The following is a 15,463-nucleotide window of genomic DNA, read 5'->3' on the forward strand; positions in this document are numbered from 1 at the left end:
AGCTCTCATTCTAACCCACTGCTCCTTGCTCTTTCCTCACTGTCTACCCCATATGTGGTGGGGAAGTATTCTCTCATGAGCAGGGCCCTCTTCCCTCATGTGCTTTTTCTTTCCCTTACTTACACTATCTTACACTCCCTACAATGGCACCTAACCTTTGGAGTTGTTGGTACCCTGCTGCTTATATGAGTGTCACGATCATGAATGCAGCAATGTTTATAAACCATGTCCTTGTCCAGCATTGTTTTGTACTGGAAGTCATTGTTGTCTTGTTTTGCTCATTGGTAAGGCACTGCGGGACCAGGATGATGATACAGGATGATGATAATAATAATAATAATAATAATAATAATAATAATAATATAATAATAATAATATACTGTAGTTGTTCTATTCAACAAACCTTGGCATGTATGTTCATACTGTAGCACTCATTTCAGTTATCTATTCATTAACACTAAAATATTTGGAGGCATTTCCATTGTCGAATCAATACAGTTAAATTAAATTAAAGCACATATTAAAAATTCTAATTCATGTGAACTTTTGTGGAATTTCTACATGTTGGCTTGACTTGATCCAAGATAAGAATCACTAGATCACTACAGAATGATGGACTCTCCATACATAGTTCTCAGAAGAGCTATAACATCCTATTGTTTTAAGAATAAAGCGCATGTTTTTATTTTAATTTTTTATGCTCCCATATGTTTTAAAGTGCTTTACTATACACACATTTTTTCTTCCTTACACATATTCTGTTTTATAACATTTTATTCACACACTTATTATTTGATACAAGTTTGCAGATTCACTGTTGACAAAACACCTGTTACTAGTGTTTTTGATATATACTGATGAATACTTGCAGCATCCGTATATTCTACCATACATTTATTATTGATACAAATTTGCAGATCAACATAACACCTATTACTTGTTCCTTATTAGTATTGACTGAGGCTTTGTTAGGTTTTAAATACCCTGATTACCCCTTTCAGTTACCTGAGAGAACCTTGTTCTGGTTTGAAAGGACTTTAGAGTCTGGAATGAAAAAAGGTGGTGGGCTTTGTGTTTATCTTCATGACAAATGGGGCACGGATGTTGTTAAAATTGAGTCCCACTGTTCAGCTGATGTGGAGCTTATGCTTCTGATGTGTAGGCCATTTATTTCCCCCAGGAGTTTTCTGTGGTAATTTTGGTCTTAGTCTATATCCCGCCTCAGGCCAATGTCACTATGGCCCTGGATATTTTGTTCAATTCTTTTAACAAACAATTGACTGTACATCTGGATTGTGCCTTTATTGTCGTTGGTGATTTTAATCAAACTAATTTGAAGTCGGTTTTTCCAAAGTTTACACAGAATATACTGTAGATCTACCAACATGTTGCAATATTAAATTGAATCATATTTATACTAACACCAAGAACACTTCTAAAACCCTCCTGTGCCCCCATATTGGGCAGTCTAAACACCTATCCCTTTTTTGGTGCCAACTTATCATTCTTTAATTAGTCGGTCTGGGCCAGAAATTAGGAATTTTACTGCCTGGCCTGATGGGGCCTCATTGAAACTTCAGGGTTGCCTAGAATGTACTGATTGGGATTTGTTTTTGGAGGAGGCCAGGTTGGGTTCTAATGTTAATGTGGATTTGTTAGCTTCATTGGTCCTATTGTATTTGTATTGTTGTATGGAAAGCTATAAGTACAAAAATACTATTTGTTTATTCCCTAACGAAAAACTATGGATGAATGGTGAGGTACATTCTCTCTTGAGAGCTAGAGTCAGTGCCTCTAGATCTAAGGATTGCTCATCTTAAAAAGCAGATTGGTCAACTTTGAAGAAAGGCATTCAACTGGCCAAGGAGGCTTATTCTAACAGAATGTAATTTTAGGGAATCTGGTGACTCTAGATCTATGTGGCAGGGGATTAAGCATTTATCCGATTACAAAGTTTCTGATTCAGGTATCTAAAAGGAAGGGAGCCCCTCAGCAGATGAGTTTAATAAGTTTTATGCAAGGTTTGAGGAGGCTCATTATACTCCTGCAGTTAAAAAGAGTGACCCCCCTTTAGTTAGTTTTTGGAACTTAACTGAGTCTGATGTTAGGTCTTGTCTGTGGAATACAAATACTAGACTGCCGGTCCTGACTGTATCCCTGAGAAGGTATCATGTGAGTGTTTGGACCAATTAGCAGGTGTTTTCACTATAATTGTTAATTTTTTGCTTAGTCAAGGTGTTGACCCTAGATGTTTTAAAACTACTACAAGCATTCCTGTCCCCAAAACCACATCTGTTTTTGGTCTAGATGACTATCATCCCATTGCCCTTACATAATTGATTATGAAGTGCTTTGAGTGATTGGTTTTGGAATGCCTTAAGGGTGGCATTCCAGAGGATATTGATTGCTAGCAATTTGCATATAGACCTAACAGATCTACAGAGGATGCCGCACTTATGGTTCTCCATAAGGTGTTATATCACCTAGAAAATAGGGATTCGTATGCAAGACTGTTGTTTTTTGGACTACAGCTATGCCTTTAATACTATTGTACCATCCATACTTATTGCAAAGCTTCAGGCAATTGATTTTGACGTGTCTATCTGTAATTGGTTGAAGGATTTTGTGACCGATCATTGGCAGTTGGTTAGGTTAGGAGAATTGCTCTTGTCTCCAACTCTTGTGAAAATAGGAGTAGACCAAGGTTGCATATTGAGCCCTTTTCCTTACTCCTTGTACACATTGGATTGCGTGTCTAGTTTAGAATCTAATTTTAACATAATATTTGGTGATGACACTATGGTACTGGGTTTCATCAGTGATGGAGATGAAGACAATTACAGGGCAGAGGTGGATCAACTCGTTAAGTTGCTGCTGAATAATAAAAAAACCAAGGAGGTAGTGGCAAATTTTAGAAAGACTAGGAAATGTGCCCCCTGACCCTTATTTTTAAATGGCTCAGAGGTTGAGGGGGTTAGTGGGTTCAAATTTTTAGGAATTAACTTTTCTGATGACCTATCATGGTCGCCACATACTGTATCTTATCAGTAGTTGGGAATGCTCAACAATACATTTTCTTCCTAAGGAAAGTTAGAGCAAATGGTTTATCAAGGCCATTACTTGTAAATTTTTATTGCTGTATAATTGAGAGTCTTCTGAAGTACTGCATTACTGTTTGGTATCGCAACTCCAAATGTACGAATTGTGTTCCTTTAGCTAGGGTGGACAAAGCAGCTGTAAGAACCATTAACCAATCCCTGCCTAGATTAGAATAAATTTATGCCAAAACATGTGTTTCAAAAGTGAACAAGATTGTTGCTGATTTTAGCAACCCATGTTATTCTTTGTTCTCTTTATTACACTCTGGTAAGCATTTTAGGTATATTGGGTGTCGAACTAGCAGACTCAAGAATAGTTTTTTTTTGACGCAATTGTTATCTTAAATTCTTAATTTTTATTGTACTTTTATGTAATTTTATGTAACTGTGAGTTTCTTGCGTCATAATTTTGCGGATACATTTGTAATGTGGATGTGATAATAAATTATTGATTGATTGATAAATTGCTTTATCTATTTTAAAAGCAGAAAGAAAATGAATTAAGAGCTTACTCTTTAAATGACACATACATTATAAGAAGACCTATATCTGGCGAAAACAGGGGTTCGTGTCTATGGTACCTATGAAATTACTAGAGGTAAGAGGGCTTGGTGTTTCCAAAGTCAAACTTCATTAGTATCATTGTTTATTTATATAGAGCCACCATAATTTGCAGAGAATATGTAATCATACACATGAACTCTGCACATTTGGAGCAGGCAGTCTAAATTCATTATCACACAAACACACACTCTGAAGTCTACTTTGTCAGACTCAGAGCTAATTAACCTAGCAGACAACTTCTTGCACTATGCCTCTTCAGTAGTGTCACTTTTAGGAAGGTACCTGTACATATTGTTGGCTGACAGATAACAGCAGTGTCCACTGTACATTTTGTATTAATAAGTATAAAACTTTGTTAAATTTGCTTGTTTGTAATTGTATATAGAAATTACCATAGGTGATTTTGATGTTATTTACCTTCTTTTTGTTGTGATGATGCTGGCCTCTTATCTAAAACTGATTTTAATGTATATCTCACAATGTATTGGATAGGGGCTAATATGATAAGGAGGTCTGTTTTTTTGTTGCTGTGTTTGTTTTCATTTTGCTTTTTTTCAAAGTATGTGCTTGGAGGTTTTTTCAAAGATCACTCATAACACTATTTCCAAGTCACCAGGGGAGATGTACTAAGCTCTGGAAAGTGATAAATTGGAGAAGCATAAACTACAAACCAATCAGTTCCTAACTGTTATTTTTCAAACACAGCCTGTAACATGACAGTTAGTAGCGGAGCGGCTGGTAGTTTATCTCTCTCCACTGTATCACTTTCCAGAGCTTAGTACATCTTCCCTCTGGTCTAGTAGTATGGTAATGGTAATATAATATGTAAATTTACTTTTCTACTTTGCTCAATGGTAATATGACTCAATTGCTACCACAATTAATTTGGATTTGTAGGAATCATATTGCTATGATTTCACGTGTGTTTTTCACTGATATTATCTTATTATCACTATTATTAATTACAATATATGCATTGTGTGCATTAATTCATTATTGTTGAGAATAGTTACACAAAGAAATCTATTGAACATTTAGATGGGACATTGCACCCATCTACCCTACTTGGTATTATATGGAACAATAAGTAGCTCATAGCCTAGAGCTTAGGGATATAGGCTTGCCCCATTCTCTATGGAGATGGGTAATTTAATAACCTACAGTATGGGTCACATCATCAGAATGTAGGCTGCACTGTTCCACTGATGTACAACCTTGGGAAACTATTCTAGGTTGCTTAAATTTGCACTGTCTTTTTTAAATGGCATTCAGAAAAGACAACAATGCTCCTCTGAGAGTGCTAACACCAGTATACCTCCCAATAGCTACCCAGGTGAAATCGTGGCTAAATAAATCCTGTCCATGATCTGTGAAAATCACTCTTCCCATGTCACAAATACACTCAGATATGCCCAATTACTGTTGATGCTTCACCAACTTCCTCATAAACTCTCCACCTTTCAGGGCCTGCAAATTAAGCTGTCCTGCTGAACAGGTACAGTGTAGAGGTACAGTGTATGCACTACTATTGTGATCCAGATAGGGTGCCACAAATCTCATTTGGCTTTTGTTGCCTTAATCACAACACAGAGCATTAACAGTAGATTGACAAAGGGCATAGCCTGATGGTGGTTAAACCCTGAGGCTGGCTGGCCTTTATGATGAGGTCATGGCTATGATTGTGCTTAGTTAACTAGTACTGTAAGCTTTTGTCTAATGAAATTGTATAAGGGTGTTTTTTAAGGCTTGTGCAGTCTTGTTAACTGGGCCTCATTTTCTCACTCATCTGCACCCTGCCTTTCTCATCTTTTGGTTGTTTCACTGGTTTGTTATTTTCCTAGTTTTGTTAGGCAGATAGTAGTGGTAGATCAGTGACCATAGTGATGCATAGCTGGTATACTCTCTTTCACAGTCAGGGCTTTGCTGATACTGTGTGTCTGGTGTCATTTTCATAAGAACCAGGGGCAGAATGCTGACCCATTATATACTGAGGTCACTGCAGGATTTCAGTGCATGTTTAGTTTGCTGCTGTTCTGAACGTTCCTCATTTCTTGCAGGCATAAGTTTTTTTTTTACTAGTTCATGTTATCAATAAATGCTGATAATTTTAATGCCATTAATATGTTTTGTGCATTTACTCATATTATTTAGCATTATTAAGGGATGTTTGTGGGTTCTGATTGATGTCACATAACCAGCATCAGTCATTTTGGGGTTTAAATGTTATATATTGCTTCCTTTCTTGAACAATGAGAAGAACTTCCTGTAGTATTAGGGTATTCCCAGGACAATACTAAATCTGGAAAATCTGGAGATCTATCAGATAGGTCAGGGTCAACAAAATTTAAAAAAGGGACTAATGAAAAAAATAAAACTGATAAAATTTATGGGTTGGGGACGAGTTGCTGGCACTTGGGATTCTGGTGCTCAGGACCCAGGTGGTCAGAATCCCAATGCCTGCTTCCTGTCAAACTTAGGATACCTCCCCATTGCCTATACCTACCCCCCCGCACCCTAAACTAACCCTCCCCCTTTATTGCCTAACCGTAACCCTCACCCTAGTGCCTACCCTAACCCTAAGCCTCCCCCTAAGCCCAGTGCTTACCATCAGGATGTCGGCGGTCAGGATGCAAGCGCTGGGATTGTGACAGGTGTCAGATTTTTGCACCGGCATGCTAATCACCGGCATCCCGCTCGTCAGGATTTTGACTGGATCCAAAGTATATAAGGAGTCCATAAATGAATGAATACATTACTATGATATTGTTCAAGTAAATAAGTGTGCTAAAGTAAATAAACAACATGATATTCCTGATGAAACAGAGACACCACAAACCTGAAAAATGGCTTTGTCATGATGGTAGAATAGATCACTAAGTAGTTAACATGAGGAGTATCTCAGATTAATGAATACAAAAATTCTGTAAAAATAGCAGTTGAATTACGTAATAAAGATTTTCATCCCCCACCATATGCAGCTAAGTTAATGCAGTTTCCATGTAGTCACTTGACTGGAATGATTATTGGAATCCTATACATGACAATATATCAACCTGATCTGTTATGCTGTTTGCAATCACATATGTTCTTGAAAAGCTTTGAACAATCTAAGATTTCTACATGAAGAAGCTGCTGTTGATTGCAATATATTCATCACATTTTCAAGCAGAATCATTTATTTCACCCCCACATAATTACAATCACTGTTCAGTTATATTTATGTTTGTTTAGTAGTTGTATGAACACATATCCAACATATAGGTGATTGTTAATCAGTGGCAGTTAAAATGTAATGTGTGCAATGAGTTTTACATGATGCAATTGTTTTTTATTGTGCAGTAGATGTTACAAATTAACCATCAGAAGACTAAGTATCAGCAGATCACTACATTTGTATGTTCAGTTTGAGGTAACATATTGTGAGATTGTAATATTATCACGTCTGCAGAAACTCAGGTAATGGCAGTGTGAACCTAGGTCTTACATTTGTCTATTTTTCTTTACCACTTTATGACAATGGATTTGTTTAGTTTTGTATGCTTTTATATGTCATTTTATATATATATATATATATATATAAAATGACATATGAAAGCATAACAAACTAAACAAATCCATTGTCATAAAGTGGTAAAGAATTTTTTTTTTAACATAGTCTTCATCTCACAGGGAAGATTTCTGAGCCTTTAAATACATTCAGTCTATCTTATCAGGTCCCAAATAAGTAAAAACAGGTATAGGAACCTCTTCTTGCTCATTCATTTGAATGACTGAGATGTCGAAATTGAAAAATAAGCATTGCAAATTAAATATTTCTGGTGAAAAAAGGGGACTACACCAGGAACTATGGAACAAATGGGAGCCCTAAGTTAGTTCTGCCCATGAAGCAAATAATTTAATATTTTATGTGACACCATAATAATATTCACAACAAAGCAAAATGTAATGGGATTTGATTCTTTCCAGTTTTGTTTGCATAGGTGTGAAACAAAAATGATAAAAGTAAATAAAGCTTCAGTAGAGACAAGCTAAAATATAAAATCTGTCAAGAAAATCCAACCGCCTATTACACAATGGCTGACTGAACATGAGTCATTGTGAATTCAATTGGTGAAAGAATCAAATTCTGGAACTTTGACAAACAGGTAATGGTGTCTATAACCTGCAATTTTATTTTACAAATTGTGGGTGATTTCATTTCATTATAAACTTTAAGCAAAATTGATGTACGTGACAGATTGTAAGCTTCTCTCTGGTATTGAAATGATCAGAAAAATGATCTGTCTAACACACTCAACTGCAATATGTACATATTTGATATCAATGTTTATCATTTACTATATTTATCTGTACAATGAAGTTACACCAGGCTTCCATCAGACCTATTTGCTCTTCAGCCAAACCAGAACACAAATAAGCATATGGCCTCAATTATGCTTGTAAGCCATTATACACTGCTGACAAATTACATTATATTAACCCTTTTACATGAACGCTGGAGCCTTAAGGTGTACACATTCCTGTTTCTGCCTTATTAGATTTGACAACTACTTCACATATGCTTATGACATACTAAAAAAACTTCTGTGATATGGAAATGCAAGTTTGTTAGAAACATCATATGTGCACTTACATCTTACACACCATCATGTCTTCTTATATATATTGTAACCACTAATTTGCATGCATTATTATTGAAGATCTCTAGTACAGGGGTGGCCAACCAGTCAGAGGCAAAGAGCCAAAAATATCTGTAGTTAAGTGAAAGAGCCGATAGCATGCGTGCGCCGTAGGCCCATTTTTGTGTGCACGCCTTTGATTTGACATTTGCAGGAGCATGACCTTGTGTCACACCCCCTTTTTTAGTCATGCTTGGAGTGAGCCCAGCACATAGAAAATACACAATTTACATAATCTTTCCAATATACACTTTTTACTGTTGAAGTGAAAGAAAAAGCCAGAGCAATATAGAAAACATTGAAATAGCCACGTTCACATAAAATACACAGAAACAAGCCAGATCCACATAAAATAAACATCCGCATAAAATACATATTGAAATCCAGAACCACATAAAATACATTGAGAATGCCAGTGCCATTATGGTGTGCCCCCTGTAGTTGTGCCCCACATGCAGTGCCCCCCTGCAGTTGTATCCAATAAGCAATGCCCCAGTAGTTGTGTCCCTTCTGCAATGCCCCTGTAGCTGTGCCCATTAAGCAATACCCCATTTAGTTGTGGCCCTTATGCAATGCCCCCTGTAGCTGTGCCCATTAAGCAATGCCCCCAGTGGTTGTGAAACTTACCTGTCTTCATGCTGGCACCGCTCCATGCCATCAGGGCTCCTAAGTCCAACCATTGCTGCTTCTGCCACTGCTTCCGCTGCCTGCTGGATCTGCCTGGATCCAGCAGGCACGCAGGCTCCTCACATAGTGGGTGACATCATGATGTCACCCGCGCACTGCGTTACTGGGAACGCTGGCCTCTGAAGTGATAAAAGGCTTCTTTAGTCTCTGACTGCTTCAGAGACCAGCGTTCTCTATTACTAATGGGAGTCTGCCGAACTGCGTGCCAGGAGCTGCATTGGAAACTCAGAAGAGCCTCATGTGCTCGAGAGACTCGGGTTGGCCACTCTGCTCTAGTAGAATTATTGCAGTTATAATAATTAGTTATAGTGTAATTTGTTTACATTTATTTATTTAGTGTCAGCATATTCTGCTTTATAATTGTGAACAAACAGCAATAAAATAAATATTGACAGATTGCAATGATGTAATGAATTTTCTTACCCATAAGGTTTTGCTGGGGGGAAGGGACTATCAACCAATGAATTATTCTTTACTAATAATTCCAGATTACTCTAGGATGTCATAGAATTACCAAATTGACATATTCTAAAAGAGATGATTCTTAAGAAGATAAATTATTAAAATTATTAAAAATTTACACTTCCTATTCTTCCTGAGGACATCTACAGGGGTCAGGCTATCTAGTATAATTACATTGGTGAGGAGCTTGTCAGCAGCTGTGACACTGTAACGTAGCATTTTGCATGCAGATACACCAGCAGTTGCACACAGAATACAGGCATGCCACATATCATTTTAATCAGCATCCTATTCTAATCGCTATGCAAATGTGATGCGTTTGAAGGTAAAAAGTTGCACAAAAAGATGTTCAGTGCTACCGAGTCATGACACGACTAGAAGGGCTGTATGATGTGCAAGGAAGTAAGAGGTGTGTGGACACATCTGTACATGTATTTGTATGATCATGCATGGACTACTGCAATGCCCTCAACCTGGATCTCCCAACAAAATAATTATACCACTTGTAGCTGGTACAAGATTCCACTGCCAGGCTCTTAACTAACCAGTCCCATTCCTGCCACATAACACATATTCTCTACTCTCATCACTGGCTGCCTGTAAGAACATATTTCAAAATTGGCTTACTGGCCTAGCATTGACCATATAACAATATTGGTGCACGTTTGTTGGAGCTCATGTACTTTTGAAGATAACAGTGTAACAATGAACAAGGTCTTGACAGTCTCTCCAAATAACAAAATTGATGATGCAGTCTCTGAATTAAATTTCCCAGTTGAAAAAGGAAAAATGTATTTAATGTCTCCTCCCCCACACTGCAGGTTATGCAAGTACTTGTAGGTCAACACAGCTCTCAGCAACAAACATATTCTCACTGGTACCATAGAAATATGGATTAAGCAAACTCTCTCCTACCCACCCTTCTGTCACTAACTCTTCATCCCTAACAGTCAAATACAGTTCAATCTCCATTTGTAAATCAGCCACAGGTATATTATGTCTACTGATCTAAGCAGGTATTGGTCTTGTGACCTAATCCTAAATTCTCCTCCAACATGACTGCCTCACAGAATTTTTTTCCAAGGTGGCACACTCCATCTTGCTCTACTCTAGCCCAAAATACAATTTCCCCAGTGGGCTCCATAAACAGCTCTCCTAATGGCACAGACTCTCACAACTATCAACTTTCTCTCTCTGACTGACCAGTTTGGTGTCTTTTGTGCTGTGGTCACCTTCTCTGGACCTATTGCTCACCAACCGCTTTCCCATATCTACACTTTTGTGGGGTCAGCCCCCTTTTTCAAGAGTCCACTAACTTCCTCCCCCTTTTCCCTGCAGGGTTCTCGGAACTGTAATTTTCTATCGGACTGTCAACACACAGTATGCATCTCCTCTTCCACTGGGGAAAAAAATATTAGTAACCCTGGGCTACACAAGTCTAGACACAACACCCCCAGGGATTACACATTCCCTGTTTGGGCACCTCCACAATGACAGGTTGATGGGGTTTGTCCCGCACTTTGAAAATTAAATGGGGTTATGACATTTTGTCTAAATGAACTGTCACACCCATACATAATTGGCAAAACAGATATGGAAGCTGAGTATGGCCACTGATAGACCCAACAAGATTGGATAACCTTAGGAACCTCATGTCACAGTCTGGGCCTTGAGGTTTCCAGTTGGAGGACTGGGAGTCAGTATGACTAGGTGAGGAGGCAGCAGTAGATGAGGAGAAAGTACATACGGCTTCCTCATCGGCTAATTCCCGGTGTTGACAAGACCTGGCCAGAGGCACAGAGTCTAACTCATTGGTGGTTTTCACCAGTGACCCCTCCAATTGGGATATGGGTTTAGCTGTGCCCAATGAGCAGGTCACGGCCCCCTGATCAGGGACCCAGAAATTTGCAACTGGTAGGGAGATAAGAAAGACAACTGAGTGACTGGAGATTATCAATTGTGAATATCGGTAATCAGCAATGTAGAACAACACTGAAGAATATTGGTAAAAACCGATGTAGAGTATCACTGGAGAGTATCTGTAGTGACCATTCATGGATGTCACTGAAATATATTGGTAGGGACTGATGTTGAATATCCCTGAAGAGTATTGGTAGTGACTGATGTTGAATATTACTGAAGACTAACGATAGTGACTGATGCTGAATATCAGTGATGAATATCGGTAGTGACTGATGGTGGATATAACTGGAGAATAACAGTGGTGACTGATGTTGAATATCACTGGAGATTATCACAGAGACTGGTGAAGCGCACTGAGGATACAATAGCATGGAGCCTGGAATAGCGATCTGTAGCTAGCAGCTACTTAAGGAGAGAAGTTGTTCAGGTGACTTCCTGTTTCCTGGAGTCCTGCTTTATACCTTTAGGTAGCTGTCCATTGGAAGAGAGTGTCAGCTGAGAGCTGGCAAGGCTACCATTGGTGGAGGGTCTGGTCAGGTGAGAAAAACAGCATGACTGTGCCTATGATCACCACCGCAGGAACTCCAATATGGAGAATTGCATGGAAGTCAACAGGGCCCCGGGAATAATACTCAGTATGTCACCCACCACCACAACTAGCATCTGACCGTGCATCTAGTCAGGTGAGGCTGGTGCTACGATGAGTAACGGCCGATTCCAGGCTGAATCCTGATACCTCACTAGTGTGGCCTGGCCTATTATACATCAATATTGTGTGGGCTTTAGTGGTCCTTATGGACTGATCTTGGAATGGTGGGTACTGGGTGTTAAATGCCTACTTCATCTTGATCAAGCACTTTCACATCCATTTCAACACTCTGGCTAGATTCTTCTCATTTTTGATGGAAGAAATCCAATCTTCTACTTGGTTGACCTCATCTTCATCCAAGATAGCAGATATAGATCTCTATTCCTCATGTAGGACTCACAGAGGCCCCATAGGTTGACCTTCTGACCTTTTCTCCAGTTGGGCTCTTCTGACATTCCTGCAGGAGCAATACAGTACCCAAAGTCATTCCCCTCTCCATCTTCTTCAGTGAAGGGTTTCTCATCTGTTTACTAAATCTTATGTTTGGTACTTTTAGCTAGCCCAAGGTCCCAGTCTCCAAGGAAAAAGGCAGCACTTTGGTGTAACATATCTTCCTTCAAATTAAACACAGCCTCAGTGTTAGCATCTGTGCCCTCCAGGCTTGGGTAAAAACTTGTGTGGCTCAGTTCCACTCTATTATATGGTAGGCTGCCAGACATACAGCAACGATAGTTAGAATTTGACAGTAGTTTGCTCCCCCCACCTCTAGGCACCCTTTGAATAGCACGAGAAACAAGTGTGCATTTGTTGCGATAATGACAGGCACATCACTAAGCTTGTCATCTGGCTCAGGACCCCACACTTATGTCCCTAACTATTCAGCCTTAATTGGTAAACAAAGTCCAATCCCCAGTTATGAATCAGGGGCAGTTGAATTAACAGGTGAATTAACCACTATCTCTTATCTAATCTAGTGTTAGTACCGAAACCTATTTCTAAAGTTTCCTCCAAGATGACTGCTGCAACTTTACCATGCTGTGCATTCTAACTGCCTCCACTCAGCTCAGCAGTCTGGTACCCTTTAACTTTGGGTTACCTTCCTAATGCTTAGCAATCATCTTGAATCTCTTAGCTTCACTCATGATGCTCCATTTCCAACCACATTCCTGGACTTTTAGTTCACAGGCCAGGTAAGCTCTGCTCCTACATCTGTTCTTTGCAAGGTTCTGTGTTGTCAATACACAGTGTTTCCACTTCTGCTGGTGAAAAAGCTATTAGTACTGGTAGCCAAGGGTTCTGTAGTCCAGTCAGAGAAACCCCAGAGGTTACACATGGATATCGCATACCACTATAACGTGGCTCTTATTCATTTAACAGTCTCCTCACATAATAAATATGTTGATTCAACACCTAATGTAGACCTCAGTATTCTGATTATTAATTTCCATGTGTCTAATAGAAAAATAGATGAGGAATATAATTTTTATGAAGGAGCAGTTTTCTATGTAACTGGTGTTAAGACATTTGGCTTAAAAAGCAGGTGGCATCTCTTTGTTCTACAGTTTGACACCTGGAGAAAATTTACTAAGCCTAGATTTTGGTGTTTTTTTGCAATATCCTATCTATTTTTCTATTCAGAAATTTACTAAACGTATGAAATAATCTAACTTTATATGGCAGTAGATGGCATTAGACAACAAGTGCAAATATCAAAAAAATGTCATAGACAGAAATACAAATCCCAGATTTACTAAGCATTGTGTTAGCAAACCCAATAAAAGCTGCAAAAACATTACAGCAGAGTATTAAATATAATAGACTTGCCTGTGAGCAGCATGTTTGCCCTAATTACTATACAGATCAGTATAATCTGTGCAGGCTTTGGAGCGTAAAGCAATAAATAAACAGTTAATGAAAAAAGCAATGTGTTCAATTCCCTCCCAAGAGAAAAACCCATAATCAGCCCCAGTGGCACATTGTAGGCAAAACCGGAATGAATGGAGGAGGCATTGATTGGCTAATAGCTCCATTTCCCACGCTCTCAGCCAGTCAGTGTTTCCACCATTCATTTTTGTGAGAATGACCTGCCATTACATACTGGCACTGTGTTGAGTGTACAGAACTCTCTGTTTGGTCTCAGGATGTTTGTTTTTTTTTGTTTACTGAAGACCAGTGTACTCCTACATGGACCAAAAAGGATCTAATCTAATATGTTTGGTGAGAATTAGTTTTTCATTTACCAATGAATAATGGACTACCCCATCGGTCTGTGTGTACTGTCATTATTTTAAAATTTTCTTTACAGATGGACAACAGTTGTCAGTAGGTCCTTAATATCTATGCATGCTGGCACTACAAGTGCCAGCATGCAAGGGCAGGCTTGCTGGGACCTGTAGTCCCACTGCAAAGAACAATATTATTTTCTATTTTTTACACCATTAACCCTGCACCAACACCAATAGAGGTGCGTGGGAATAGCCCCAGACCTTCAGCTTATGCTCAGTTCATACTGAACTGTGTAGTGCTTTGAATCTGCTGCAAAATGACATGAGATTCATTATTCTATTTAACAGTGGAGTCTAACATAAAGGGGACAATCCAACAGAAAAAAAATGTGATTTAGACTCTCCAAACTGACTGCGATATCCAGCAATTTGATTTAGAAGTCAAACATGATTCTTACCTCCTGGGGTGACACAAAAAGGGGCAACCCTTTAACTTGCTTTCATTAAAAATGTTTCATTATAAATATTTTTAAGGACTCCAAACTCACAAAACAGCCTTTTGAGATAAATTTTCATTGTTAGACTTTTTTTTAACCTTAATAATGTCTACCACATAGAAAACATTCTGCAAAGCTTAATGTGACAGACAGTCAAAACAATACATATATGTCACTTTATTTCCATGGCACTGCTAAGCAACTGATTAAAAAATACCATCTGTGCTGTACTGTTCAGTATCCATTCCAAAAGAACTGATAGTTGGATTCAATTCATGTCTTTGTTTGTCTCCAACAATTGTTTTCTTCATACTTTTTTTTTTACTTTTTTCATCTCACATCTTATTTTCTTAGTCTGGTTAGTCTATTATTTATACATAGTAATCCTAAAGCTTAATTTAATTATTTCCATCAATATTTTGTACAACATTAATATATTTGACACCTTTAGTGATGATGATACCATATATGTAATGCATCATTAATTATTTAGTTATTTGTAAATATAGTAGTTAAATCACAGGTATATGTGATTTTCGAAGCACCAAGGAATAAGCCACTAATGCTGGTTATATATATTGAAAGTTTTGGGTTAACACCAAGCGCTAACCTATCAGAGGATAGTGTACTGGGATACAAGGAACAGTTGTTCCTGCTAGAAAATAAATAATGAATTTGTAATATGGATATATATGTAACTGACAACAGTAATGTAATTTATATATGTTTAATTAATATA

The sequence above is a fragment of the Taudactylus pleione genome, unplaced genomic scaffold, assembly GCF_031769625.1.
Source record: "Taudactylus pleione unplaced genomic scaffold, aTauple2 ptg000041l, whole genome shotgun sequence".
In the NCBI taxonomy this organism is placed as follows: domain Eukaryota; kingdom Metazoa; phylum Chordata; class Amphibia; order Anura; family Myobatrachidae; genus Taudactylus; species Taudactylus pleione.